The 15,193-nt window shown below is 42.1% G+C and overlaps 2 long non-coding RNA genes across 2 annotated transcripts; one reads left to right on the plus strand and one right to left on the minus strand.

The window, feature by feature from the left end:
• Positions 1-4,425: 4,425 nt before the first annotated feature.
• On the minus strand, positions 4,426-4,958 carry LOC144819823 (uncharacterized). The gene is made up of 3 exons (XR_013607586.1): positions 4,902-4,958; positions 4,690-4,795; positions 4,426-4,552 (listed from the first exon to the last, which is right to left on the minus strand). It is a non-coding gene; the product is annotated as an uncharacterized LOC144819823 (long non-coding RNA).
• Positions 4,959-14,010: 9,052 nt separating this feature from the next.
• LOC144819824 (uncharacterized) lies at positions 14,011-14,534 on the plus strand. The gene is made up of 3 exons (XR_013607587.1): positions 14,011-14,067; positions 14,174-14,279; positions 14,417-14,534. It is a non-coding gene; the product is annotated as an uncharacterized LOC144819824 (long non-coding RNA).
• Positions 14,535-15,193: the final 659 nt, after the last annotated feature.

Consider the following 15,193-nt stretch of genomic DNA (forward strand, 5'->3'; position numbering starts at 1 on the left):
CCCCCATTTTGCGTCATCCCAATCCAACATATCCGTTTCTGGTGAAGTCAGACTCTTCTGAAATGGCTGTTGGAGGTGTCCTTTCTCAAACTGACCCTGAGACCGGTATTTATCATCCGGTGGCTTTTTTCTCACGGAAGCCGAACCCAGCTGAAATGAACTACTGCACCGGAGATAAGGAATTATTGCCCATCAAGTAAGCCTTTGAAGAATGGAGGCAATATCTGTTAGGCGCTAACCACACGGTGACCGTGTTAACAGATCACCGCAATCTTCAATTTTTGAAGTCTGCTAGGGCACTATCCATGCGACAGCTAAGGTGGACCCAATTTTTCAGCGAATTTGATTTTGTGATCATATACCGAGCAGGGCAAAAGAATGGCAAGGCCGATGCCTTATCCCGCTTAGGCTATAATCCTGTCGAAGAAGGTAGTACACCTCCTCCCATTATCGCCCCAGAAAGGTTAATCGGGGGGTCAGTTCAGAAGAGGATTTCCTAGACAAGGTGAGGAGGGAACAAGAGTCAGAGACAATGAAAGAAATTACTCAGACACATGAAGCTATCAAGGTGGGAGGATTCTACTATGTGGAGTGTGGATTAGTTCTCCCCTCTGCGGTATTACATGGTCAGGCTCTTAACTGATGTCATTCCCATCCATTAGCGGGACATCCGGGTTACAAGAAGACTATTGAAACCTTGAAGAGGTATTTTTGGTGGCCAGGGATGGGTAAGGACACAAAGAGGCACATACAGACTTGTTACATCTGTGCACAGAGTAAGGTCTCCCATCAGAACCCCATAGGATTGTTACATCCACTACCAACACCCCCGAGTCCTTGGCATACCGTGTCCTTAGACTTCATTGTGGAGTTGCCACTCACAGTTAAGGGGCATAATACTCTGCTGGTTGTAGTGGATCCATTCTCCAAATTGGCTCATTTTATACCCCTGGCAGGACTCCCTACTGTGAAGACCTTAGCTTCTGTATTTTTGAAACAGGTGGTTAGATTACATGGCCTCCCTTCAGTGCTCATCACAGATTGGGGTACCCAATTTGTATCCCGATTCTGGCAGGGCTTATGTACTCTTTTGTCAGTAGATGTAAGACTCTCATCTAGTCATCATCCTCAGACAGATGGCCCGACGGAAAGAGTCAATCAGTGTTTCGAGCAGTATATTAGATGCCAGGCTTTACAATCCTTGAAGGAATGGGATGAGTTGGTTTGGTTGACGGAGATGGCGTATAACAACAGTCATCATGCATCTACCGATTTCACACCCTTTTTAGGGCTCGCCTGCTGATGCGCTTGCGCATAGCTGGCGAAGCTCCTTAGTGGCTTATCCAGAGTTTAACCACTGGCGATTCCATGCAGTGCATGTGCGCTTTTTAGGTCATTGCGCAAGCGCAAGCCCTAAAAAGCGCGTGCACAATGCCAGAAGCCGCCTGCCTGCCTGCCTCGCATTACCACATCAAAGGCAGCCCAGGAATGGCTGTGTCCAACACATCTGGAAAGCATTCAATGAACAGCAACTCTGTATTATGTGATACTAATTGTGGCTCTGTATATTGTACATAACCCTGCAATAAAAATTGTTTTACAAAAAAAAAAATCAAAGGCAGCCCAGCCTCCCTCCCACAAGCTTCTCAGCGTGCGCTCTGCATTTCTCCTCCCAGCGCATTTCTCATCCCCTAATTATTCACGGCCGGCCGGCCGTACTTTCAGTTTCACGGCCGCCAGGCCATGTCTCCTTTTATGCTTCTGATGCTGACACATCAGTTGCATCATCGCTTCTCATTTAAAAAATGTTTTAGCATGTTGTACAGCATCTAGCTCCTGTATGACGTGGTACATGTAACATGGCCTTCTGGCAATGGTGGAAGCATTGCTTGTTTATTTAGCCTGTCGCTTTGCCGTCTCACACAAACACACACACAGCCTTTCCCTGTTTGCTTCCTGGCATCCCTGCTTCTGCCTGCTACTTAAAAAAATGCCTCTGTCTCTCACCCCCAAGTCTTCGCTGCACTTATTCACAACTGGCGGCGGAACTAGCCTTCCATCTTGGAGTCAGTTTTGTTAAGATACACTTTTTTCATCTCTTCCCTTTGACCGCCCACTTTACTAAATATGCTCCAAATGCATCAGCGCACATTTACCTAAAAAAACATGCAGCCCCTCGCATCCGGAGTCTCTCTTCTGGGGCCCCTTCCTTCCAGCCCTCATAACATCCCCACACCACGCATACCTAATCTCCTTCATCGGGCCATACAATTTCACAGGCTGCCCATTTGCTTTGCTCTCACGTCCTCTCTCCCTCTGTCCGTGTGTTACAAATGCATGTTATTTAAAATGCAGAGTACGTTTTCATGTTTAATTTACCCGAGAGGATTCCTACAGCCCTTTTTATTTAAACCGACCCTCTCCATTTACCTTTTAAACTTTTTTTGCAAAATATTTTCTCTCATTCTAGAGTCCCCTCCTCCTACTACTAAAGATACCCCTTTATTTTCATTTTTCTCTGCGTAATCTCTATTTTCATTCATGCTTGTTTTAATGGCCTACACCCAGTGACTCTCTAATAAAAGAGAGAGGGACCCAATACCAAAGGGATAGGGTACCAACAATAAACTTTATGTCAAATAGAAATTCCCTTTGGGCACATTAATGTAGAGACACCAACTAATGCAAACAGAATAGACATCAATTATTCAGACATAAAGACTAGGAGCAATGCATTAAGTAACAAAATTATGTAAAAATAGATCCGTTCAGTATGCACAGTTTATTTATACATTTAAAAACAATTAAAAAGAAACAGATTAAAAATATATAAAACTTGGGAACACAGAAAATATATCAAAAGGAACAAATCAAATACATGAATTCATCCAATCCATTTCCTAAGGCTATAAAGGGAGGTACAGGGAAAGGCTGTGTGTGTGTTTGTGTGAGACGGCAAAGCGACAGGCTAAATAAACAAGCAATGCTGCCACCATTGCCAGAAGGCCATGTTACATGTACCACGTCATACAGGAGCTAGATGCTGTACAACATGCTAAAACATTTTTTAAATGAGACGCGATGATGCAACTGATGTGTCAGCATCAGAAGCATAAAAGGAGACATGGCCTGGCGGCCTTGAAACTGAAAGTACGGCCGGCCGGCCGTGAATAATTAGGGGATGAGAAATGCACTGGGAGGAGAAATGCAGAGCGCACGCTGAGAAGCTTGTGGGAGGGAGGCTGGGCTGCCTTTGATTCTTTATGTCTGAATAATTGATGTCTATTCTGTTTGCATTAGTTGGTGTCTCTACATTAATGTGCCCAAAGGGAATTTCTATTTGACATAAAGTCTACACCCAGTGACTGCAACACTTTTAAAGTTGGGCCAGGCTACATATTTTCCCAAGTTTACTGACAACGTGGCCTCTGTTTACAGTAGATGCTTGGCCACAGTTACTTCCAACACTTTGCACTGGCACTTCTTGGGTTGCCTTGTCCTACAGCTAAATTCAAACTGTTCTGAACTAGAGTCTCATAATTTTCACAATTTTGCAGTAAAACGATCAAAGAGGTACTAACTTAATTTCGACATCATTATTGAAGTGCAGTTTATCTTGTAACACAGCAACGCTCTCGCAGCCACAAAAAACAGTGTACAGTTTAGACAAAACAACAATTGGTATTGATACAATTGAAAGAAAGCAGCAGATCTGTTTGTTCAAATTCCTTTTCAATGATGTTTTAATTGGATCCAAGCTCAGCCGACACGTGTTTCATCGTGTTAAAGTGGAGTCAACACGACTCTTCAGGGCTGATGAAAGTAAATAAAACAAATGTATAGTAACTTTCAGTAGGTTACAATTGTTACATGGATTTATAACATGTATGTGCATGGAGGTGATAGTGACGGAATATTAAGTGCCTTCGTGGTCGTTTTCGTGATAGTTAAACCATGCACAACCACAAACTCCTCCTGGTAACGGTGGCGAATTGTGAATAGTGTCAAAGTTGTATTTCAAAGGTGGCGTTTCTATATGTTAGTGAATATCGTACAAAAATTCCTATAAGGTTGCATTGAATAGTTAACTCATGCTCACTAGAAATCCGCGTTTGTGGGGTGTCAGGGTGTATGAGTGTATCAACGAACTAAGCAATAGGCATGCCAGTGGAGTCTCATGCTGTGAAAAGGTGATGTGTATCCAAGGAAAGTGGCAGATAATGCATACCTAGTGGATAGCATTCGGGCATCCACGGTTAGATGCGTGAATACTCTGCGCGAAGAAATGGCTTGTCTATGTTAAGAATAACAAAAGAAAAATGTACACATGAATATGTATACATAATATACGGGAGAATGATGAGCGAGGGCAAATGCGTGCTTCTAGCAGGGTGCACACTGTGAAGATTGTAAAGGCTCACCCTGGTAAGATATTGGCGAGTCTGCCAATATATTTATTCGATCAACCCTGGTTCCGGGTTCAGGAGTGTCTTTAACACCGCTAATTTATATTTGAGCACACAAAATGTTGCATGTCTGTATTCGACGATGACTGCATGAGAAAAGAAGAAGGAAAACACCAACAGGCTGTTTTACAAAAGGACACAACTCTCTCGCCAAATCCAGGGAGAGTGAACAACGTATACATCATTTAAGTAAAAAGAAGAAAACGGAACGCACGGTGCATACCTATACACGAGTGCGTGAATAGCTGTACCGGGAGGGGACCCGACTGCAGGAGTAGCGCGTTCTGTGTGTAGGTATAGAACTCTTCACGGGTAGCGTTAGGTTCAATCTTTAAGAGAATCACATAAGAGGACTTTAATTTAGGGTCGTCTACATGTGCAAAGATCATGAAGATCAACCACAGAAACGGAGATATCTAGAGTGTTACCTCTTACCTGTTAGTCGAAGTCCCTCCTCCGTTGATTCCCGGTCGCCGTGTTCCAAGAACGGACACGTGACCGGAAGTCGGAGGGCTTTAAATAGTCTTCGTCAATCATTGCCTGGTATGCAATGATCATATCACATGTCCTACTGAGTCCGCCATCTTAGGTGTGTAAAAGGCGGTGGTTAGAAACCTCAAATCTAGTACAAAAGGGCGCACAGATTGGTATAAGGTTCATAAAGAAGGGTTTGTAGACGTAAGGGCATGCTGGGTTTGTGTTTCCAGGCAAGCAAAAGGGTAAAAAATTATTAAAAGGTATATAAAAAAATTTAATTAATTTTATATATATTTGGATAAAAGTGTGGAGAAGCGTGAACCAAGAAAGTAATAGTGGTTCACCTTAAATTACGCAACAAAGCTAACGTGAAGATCCTGACAGTGATCCCGTATGTCAGCGGTCCATTTTCAGAAAAGAAAACGAACTAAGTATTTCGGTCCGTTCAAGGATCTCAAACACGAGAGCTGGCCCTTTGAATTCCATAAGTACATGACGAAAATGAGTCCTTATGGGGAGTAATGAAACAACTGTAATGCGATACGAGAAAAGGGAGAAACAACCATTATAACCCAAAAGGTGGTCGTGAAAATTTGGTGACCTATTTTTTGAGCACCCTTAAATGACAGACACATAAATCATGCTGTGACTCGTGACATTCAAATTCATTGCTAAACAAACACGTCATTGTGTCTCTCAAACAAGTTACGTGTAATTCTAAGAGTTTGATGAGGCCTCAGTTAGGTATTTTTTCATAGATGTCAAAATTATTTTTACATATTTTTAAAACATAATTATGAAACACAATCAAAAGAAAAAAACAGCAGTTGAAGCCAAAATGAGTTCGTGTAGACATAATAACAACGAGAACGTTCATGCAGTACCCATTGAGTCAGACACATCACATCTTACTGACTATTGTAAAGTTTTCATATAGCAATGGTTAATGATCAGCAGCAACATTCTGTACAATCAGAGGGACGGTTAGTTCCCTAGGAAGAATTGAAGCTCCGGGTCATAGTTGAGCCCGTGTTCCACGCATTGCAAACGCATGATCCACGTGGCCTCCCTACGCCTCAGAGTCAGTTCTCTGTTTCCTCCCCTAATATTTGGGGGGATGACGTCAATCCCAAAGAAACGCACCTTTATTTCATCCTCCAAAGGTTGACAAGCTGCCACATGCAGCGCAACCGGATATTTGGGATCCCTTTTTTGGATAGCCCGTATGTGTTCCGCTAACCTCTCCTTAAGGGGTCTGATAGTACTGCCTACGTATATCAAGCCACACTGGCACTCAATAATATATACCACGTACCTGGTTATGCATGTGATGTTGTGTCTGATTGAATATGTACAACCATCATGGCCTCTGAATGTCTTGGTGCCATGTTTACACCACACACATAACGAGCAAAAACCACATTTGTAAAAACCCAGACTACGTGTAGTAAGCCAGTTTGTGGCCACGGTATTGTGTGGAACAGTAGGGCTAAGTTTGTTCTTCAGTGTACATCCTTTCTTATACGTAATGGCTGGTCTGTCAGGTAGCCATTCCTTTAATGTCGTGTCCTCCAATAACATTTTCCAATGTCTATTGAAACTCCTAGAGATTGTTGGATGTAAGGCATTAAACTCAGTAATGAGTCTAATTTTCTGGGGAGAGGAATCTTTATCGGTACGTTTCTTTAAACAATCTGGTCTCGAGGCACGGCGAACCCTTGTCTCTGTAGAGTCTAGAGTCCGGAGGGGATAGCCTCTGTTCAAAAATCTGCTTTTCATGTTGTTAAGACAGTCGTCAAATTCTCTTGGCTCGCTACAATTACGTTTGGCTCTTAAGTACTCACCATAAGGTATGGCCTGTATCTGGTGTGTAGGATGGGAGCTGCAGGCATGGAGAATTGAGTTGCAGGAAGTGGGTTTCCTATATAATTTGCTGTGGAGTTTATTGTCTTTTATGTAAAATTCTAAATCTAAGAATTCCATCTTGTCTTTGCTGAATTGCATAGTGAACTGAATGCCCCAAATGTTTCCATTAAGATAATTAAAGAAAGAATTCAAAGAATCTATTGTGCCAGACCACAGAAGGAAGCAATCATCAATGTAGCGTCCCCAAAATAGAATGGAGTCAATATGTTCGGCACCTTTAGAGCCCCAAATGAGATCAGATTCAAGGGCCCCCATGAATAGATTCGCAAAGGAGGGGGAAAATTTCGAGCCCATGGCTACCCCCTTTGTCTGTCTAAACCACTTGCGGTCAAAGATAAAGTCGTTGTTGTTTAGAATGATTTCCATCATTCGAAGTAACATCTTCGTGTGAGCCCACAGCGAAGCTGGACGGTTAGAGAGAATTCTCTCAATTGCCTGCATCCCTAGTTCTGGATTGATGCTGGTGTACAGAGACACCACATCCATTGTGACTATAATAGTTCCAGGTTGCCAGTCAATATCCGACATCATTTCCAAAATATGTTTCGAGTCCTGGATATAGGATGGTAAGTTCTTCACTAACGGACCTATAAAAAGGTCCACGTATTCCGCTAGTCTTTCTGTCGGACCCCCAATGCCTGAGACGATAGGTCTACCAGGCGGGAATGCTAGGTTTTTATGTACTTTCGGAAGGGTGTATAGCCAAGGATAGGTTGGTCTAAACACTTTCAGATACAAGTATTCGTCATCGTCCAAGAGGCCAGATTGTTTCCATTCAAGCAAAAGTTGATTGATTAGAATAGTAAGAGGACCTATAGGGTTCTGGGAAAGTGGTTCATAGCAAGAGGTGTCACTCAATTGCGTATAAATCTCATTATTGTAATCAGACAGATTCATCACAACAACATTGCCCCCCTTATCCGCCTCCCTAATGATAATGTCCGAATTATCACTAAGGATAGAGAGTGCAAGACGTTCGCCTTTTGTTAGGTTGTCCTTATATTTAAATTTGTCATTTAAGCTCTTCATATTCAATTTATCAATGTCTTCCAAAACACGTTTATGAAAATTGTCTATGACGTTTCCCCCAGAAAGAGTAGGGGTCCACCTGGATTTACTCTTAAGACCACTGGTCTGACTGTAGTCTGTTTCGATATCTAATTCTTCTAAAAGCCTCTCCATGTCATATGGACTCTCCTCCCTGTCTGTTAATGAAAGAAGCAGATGGGTTGCTTGAATATCTTTAATAGTCAACGTTTCTGTGTCACATACAGTAGGAGAAGGCCTAGAATCACCAGTAGCTTTAGATTTACAAGAAAAATACTTTTTCAATTTCAATTTGCGTATGAACTTGAAAATGTCAATTTTGCTCTGACAGACATCCCCAGTACTATATGGATTAAAGTTTAAACCCTTACCAAGTAGAGAAATCATGTCAGGTGTCAAAGGAAAGGATGAAAGGTTCATTACCTGGACAGTGTCATCAGGGTCAACTAGTTCTTCTGTGTGCCTGATCTGAGTTTTTTTCGATAATCTTCGTTTGAGGCTACGCCTGCCCCTGTGGGTTTTGGGTCTGTGGCGCCCCTGGTAAGTGTTGACCTGTTGCCCTTCCTGATACGTTCCATCTCTAAAAAAAAGGGCATATTAACTAGATCGGGGTTCTCTGATCTCTCATTCTCTGATTCTACCAATCCTACAGAATTGAGTGAGGACGTGCTCGAAGTTACTGAGCTGGCTGCAGTGGATCTGCCCATTTGGGAGCCCTGTCTAGGTTTGGGAATCAGTGAATCATATTTTTGATCATAAGTATAAACCCTCCCATTCTTGTAGTCAGACTCGTCCCTTTTAATCTGTCGAGCCTTCCTGGTTTTGATGTCTGCCTGATGTCTTAGAAGAATTTCATCCAAAGTGGTGTAATTTTTCACGGTGGATTCTGGTTTATTAAGATCCTGAATTTCTTGTTCCAAGGTGGATATCTCTAATAATAGTTTGGCAGACTTTCGTTCTGCACTCTCTATTAGTATGTCCATAAGGTTCATGGAATTGAGGTTGAGAGACTCTTCCCACTTGACCATGAGGTCAATGTCTAGATTATCATAGGTGGGAAACGTCTGAGAACGTAAGCCTCTGGGAATTTGTTTAATACGTCTGTAGTACTTCAAGGTGGTTCCATCCCACCACCGTGAGTTCTCCTGTTTTTTTAGCCTCTCCAGTTTGAGAAACTTATCCCTGAGACCTTCCACAGGTGCAGGACCCGTAGTGGCAGATGCCTGGTGTGTGGGCATCCCTTTCGCAAGGTTATCGAAAAGGTCCGCTGCTACCTTGTCCCTATTCATAATGGGGAAGGAGAGAGTTGAGCTGATATATACAAAGAGCGTGGAGGCAACCAATCTGAAAAAATATAGATCACGGCTAGAAGGGTTTCTTAGAAATTTCAGAAAAAGGCGCTCTACCTGAAGTGTACGCTGGAAAGTGTGTGGAAATGAGTTTTTGAGTGTGGCGCGTGAAGAGCGAACGGATTAACCCAAAACCGTTCTAAGACAATCAAAGATTACCCAAACTGTAACACAGCAACGCTCTCGCAGCCACAAAAAACAGTGTACAGTTTAGACAAAACAACAATTGGTATTGATACAATTGAAAGAAAGCAGCAGATCTGTTTGTTCAAATTCCTTTTCAATGATGTTTTAATTGGATCCAAGCTCAGCCGACACGTGTTTCATCGTGTTAAAGTGGAGTCAACACGACTCTTCAGGGCTGATGAAAGTAAATAAAACAAATGTATAGTAACTTTCAGTAGGTTACAATTGTTACATGGATTTATAACATGTATGTGCATGGAGGTGATAGTGACGGAATATTAAGTGCCTTCGTGGTCGTTTTCGTGATAGTTAAACCATGCACAACCACAAACTCCTCCTGGTAACGGTGGCGAATTGTGAATAGTGTCAAAGTTGTATTTCAAAGGTGGCGTTTCTATATGTTAGTGAATATCGTACAAAAATTCCTATAAGGTTGCATTGAATAGTTAACTCATGCTCACTAGAAATCCGCGTTTGTGGGGTGTCAGGGTGTATGAGTGTATCAACGAACTAAGCAATAGGCATGCCAGTGGAGTCTCATGCTGTGAAAAGGTGATGTGTATCCAAGGAAAGTGGCAGATAATGCATACCTAGTGGATAGCATTCGGGCATCCACGGTTAGATGCGTGAATACTCTGCGCGAAGAAATGGCTTGTCTATGTTAAGAATAACAAAAGAAAAATGAACACATGAATATGTATACATAATATACGGGAGAATGATGAGCGAGGGCAAATGCGTGCTTCTAGCAGGGTGCACACTGTGAAGATTGTAAAGGCTCACCCTGGTAAGATATTGGCGAGTCTGCCAATATATTTATTCGATCAACCCTGGTTTTATACTTATGATCAAAAATATGATTCACTGATTCCCAAACCTAGACAGGGCTCCCAAATGGGCAGATCCACTGCAGCCAGCTCAGTAACTTCGAGCACGTCCTCACTCAATTCTGTAGGATTGGTAGAATCAGAGAATGAGAGATCAGAGAACCCCGATCTAGTTAATATGCCCTTTTTTTTAGAGATGGAACGTATCAGGAAGGGCAACAGGTCAACACTTACCAGGGGCGCCACAGACCCAAAACCCACAGGGGCAGGCGTAGCCTCAAACGAAGATTATCGAAAAAAACTCAGATCAGGCACACAGAAGAACTAGTTGACCCTGATGACACTGTCCAGGTAATGAACCTTTCATCCTTTCCTTTGACACCTGACATGATTTCTCTACTTGGTAAGGGTTTAAACTTTAATCCATATAGTACTGGGGATGTCTGTCAGAGCAAAATTGACATTTTCAAGTTCATACGCAAATTGAAATTGAAAAAGTATTTTTCTTGTAAATCTAAAGCTACTGGTGATTCTAGGCCTTCTCCTACTGTATGTGACACAGAAACGTTGACTATTAAAGATATTCAAGCAACCCATCTGCTTCTTTCATTAACAGACAGGGAGGAGAGTCCATATGACATGGAGAGGCTTTTAGAAGAATTAGATATCGAAACAGACTACAGTCAGACCAGTGGTCTTAAGAGTAAATCCAGGTGGACCCCTACTCTTTCTGGGGGAAACGTCATAGACAATTTTCATAAACGTGTTTTGGAAGACATTGATAAATTGAATATGAAGAGCTTAAATGACAAATTTAAATATAAGGACAACCTAACAAAAGGCGAACGTCTTGCACTCTCTATCCTTAGTGATAATTCGGACATTATCATTAGGGAGGCGGATAAGGGGGGCAATGTTGTTGTGATGAATCTGTCTGATTACAATAATGAGATTTATACGCAATTGAGTGACACCTCTTGCTATGAACCACTTTCCCAGAACCCTATAGGTCCTCTTACTATTCTAATCAATCAACTTTTGCTTGAATGGAAACAATCTGGCCTCTTGGACGATGACGAATACTTGTATCTGAAAGTGTTTAGACCAACCTATCCTTGGCTATACACCCTTCCGAAAGTACATAAAAACCTAGCATTCCCGCCTGGTAGACCTATCGTCTCAGGCATTGGGGGTCCGACAGAAAGACTAGCGGAATACGTGGACCTTTTTATAGGTCCGTTAGTGAAGAACTTACCATCCTATATCCAGGACTCGAAACATATTTTGGAAATGATGTCGGATATTGACTGGCAACCTGGAACTATTATAGTCACAATGGATGTGGTGTCTCTGTACACCAGCATCAATCCAGAACTAGGGATGCAGGCAATTGAGAGAATTCTCTCTAACCGTCCAGCTTCGCTGTGGGCTCACACGAAGATGTTACTTCGAATGATGGAAATCATTCTAAACAACAACGACTTTATCTTTGACCGCAAGTGGTTTAGACAGACAAAGGGGGTAGCCATGGGCTCGAAATTTTCCCCCTCCTTTGCGAATCTATTCATGGGGGCCCTTGAATCTGATCTCATTTGGGGCTCTAAAGGTGCCGAACATATTGACTCCATTCTATTTTGGGGACGCTACATTGATGATTGCTTCCTTCTGTGGTCTGGCACAATAGATTCTTTGAATTCTTTCTTTAATTATCTTAATGGAAACATTTGGGGCATTCAGTTCACTATGCAATTCAGCAAAGACAAGATGGAATTCTTAGATTTAGAATTTTACATAAAAGACAATAAACTCCACAGCAAATTATATAGGAAACCCACTTCCTGCAACTCAATTCTCCATGCCTGCAGCTCCCATCCTACACACCAGATACAGGCCATACCTTATGGTGAGTACTTAAGAGCCAAACGTAATTGTAGCGAGCCAAGAGAATTTGACGACTGTCTTAACAACATGAAAAGCAGATTTTTGAACAGAGGCTATCCCCTCCGGACTCTAGACTCTACAGAGACAAGGGTTCGCCGTGCCTCGAGACCAGATTGTTTAAAGAAACGTACCGATAAAGATTCCTCTCCCCAGAAAATTAGACTCATTACTGAGTTTAATGCCTTACATCCAACAATCTCTAGGAGTTTCAATAGACATTGGAAAATGTTATTGGAGGACACGACATTAAAGGAATGGCTACCTGACAGACCAGCCATTACGTATAAGAAAGGATGTACACTGAAGAACAAACTTAGCCCTACTGTTCCACACAATACCGTGGCCACAAACTGGCTTACTACACGTAGTCTGGGTTTTTACAAATGTGGTTTTTGCTCGTTATGTGTGTGGTGTAAACATGGCACCAAGACATTCAGAGGCCATGATGGTTGTACATATTCAATCAGACACAACATCACATGCATAACCAGGTACGTGGTATATATTATTGAGTGCCAGTGTGGCTTGATATACGTAGGCAGTACTATCAGACCCCTTAAGGAGAGGTTAGCGGAACACATACGGGCTATCCAAAAAAGGGATCCCAAATATCCGGTTGCGCTGCATGTGGCAGCTTGTCAACCTTTGGAGGATGAAATAAAGGTGCGTTTCTTTGGGATTGACGTCATCCCCCCAAATATTAGGGGAGGAAACAGAGAACTGACTCTGAGGCGTAGGGAGGCCACGTGGATCATGCGTTTGCAATGCGTGGAACACGGGCTCAACTATGACCCGGAGCTTCAATTCTTCCTAGGGAACTAACCGTCCCTCTGATTGTACAGAATGTTGCTGCTGATCATTAACCATTGCTATATGAAAACTTTACAATAGTCAGTAAGATGTGATGTGTCTGACTCAATGGGTACTGCATGAACGTTCTCGTTGTTATTATGTCTACACGAACTCATTTTGGCTTCAACTGCTGTTTTTTTCTTTTGTTTGTGTTTCATAATTATGTTTTAAAAATATGTAAAAATAATTTTGACATCTATGAAAAAATACCTAACTGAGGCCTCATCAAACTCTTAGAATTACACGTAACTTGTTTGAGAGACACAATGACGTGTTTGTTTAGCAATGAATTTGAATGTCACGAGTCACAGCATGATTTATGTGTCTGTCATTTAAGGGTGCTCAAAAAATAGGTCACCAAATTTTCACGACCACCTTTTGGGTTATAATGGTTGTTTCTCCCTTTTCTCGTATCGCATTACAGTTGTTTCATTACTCCCCATAAGGACTCATTTTCGTCATGTACTTATGGAATTCAAAGGGCCAGCTCTCGTGTTTGAGATCCTTGAACGGACCGAAATACTTAGTTCGTTTTCTTTTCTGAAAATGGACCGCTGACATACGGGATCACTGTCAGGATCTTCACGTTAGCTTTGTTGCGTAATTTAAGGTGAACCACTATTACTTTCTTGGTTCACGCTTCTCCACACTTTTATCCAAATATATATAAAATTAATTAAATTTTTTTATATACCTTTTAATAATTTTTTACCCTTTTGCTTGCCTGGAAACACAAACCCAGCATGCCCTTACGTCTACAAACCCTTCTTTATGAACCTTATACCAATCTGTGCGCCCTTTTGTACTAGATTTGAGGTTTCTAACCACCGCCTTTTACACACCTAAGATGGCGGACTCAGTAGGACATGTGATATGATCATTGCATACCAGGCAATGATTGACGAAGACTATTTAAAGCCCTCCGACTTCCGGTCACGTGTCCGTTCTTGGAACACGGCGACCGGGAATCAACGGAGGAGGGACTTCGACTAACAGGTAAGAGGTAACACTCTAGATATCTCCGTTTCTGTGGTTGATCTTCATGATCTTTGCACATGTAGACGACCCTAAATTAAAGTCCTCTTATGTGATTCTCTTAAAGATTGAACCTAACGCTACCCGTGAAGAGTTCTATACCTACACACAGAACGCGCTACTCCTGCAGTCGGGTCCCCTCCCGGTACAGCTATTCACGCACTCGTGTATAGGTATGCACCGTGCGTTCCGTTTTCTTCTTTTTACTTAAATGATGTATACGTTGTTCACTCTCCCTGGATTTGGCGAGAGAGTTGTGTCCTTTTGTAAAACAGCCTGTTGGTGTTTTCCTTCTTCTTTTCTCATGCAGTCATCGTCGAATACAGACATGCAACATTTTGTGTGCTCAAATATAAATTAGCGGTGTTAAAGACACTCCTGAACCCGGAAACAGGGTTGATCGAATAAATATATTGGCAGACTCGCCAATATCTTACCAGGGTGAGCCTTTACAATCTTCACAGTGTGCACCCTGCTAGAAGCACGCATTTGCCCTCGCTCATCATTCTCCCGTATATTATGTATACATATTCATGTGTACATTTTTCTTTTGTTATTCTTAACATAGACAAGCCATTTCTTCGCGCAGAGTATTCACGCATCTAACCGTGGATGCCCGAATGCTATCCACTAGGTATGCATTATCTGCCACTTTCCTTGGATACACATCACCTTTTCACAGCATGAGACTCCACTGGCATGCCTATTGCTTAGTTCGTTGATACACTCATACACCCTGACACCCCACAAACGCGGATTTCTAGTGAGCATGAGTTAACTATTCAATGCAACCTTATAGGAATTTTTGTACGATATTCACTAACATATAGAAACGCCACCTTTGAAATACAACTTTGACACTATTCACAATTCGCCACCGTTACCAGGAGGAGTTTGTGGTTGTGCATGGTTTAACTATCACGAAAACGACCACGAAGGCACTTAATATTCCGTCACTATCACCTCCATGCACATACATGTTATAAATCCATGTAACAATTGTAACCTACTGAAAGTTACTATACATTTGTTTTATTTACTTTCATCAGCCCTGAAGAGTCGTGTTGACTCCACTTTAACACGATGA

This window comes from Lissotriton helveticus, chromosome 2_1 (genome assembly GCF_964261635.1).
Source record: "Lissotriton helveticus chromosome 2_1, aLisHel1.1, whole genome shotgun sequence".
NCBI classification, from domain to species: domain Eukaryota; kingdom Metazoa; phylum Chordata; class Amphibia; order Caudata; family Salamandridae; genus Lissotriton; species Lissotriton helveticus.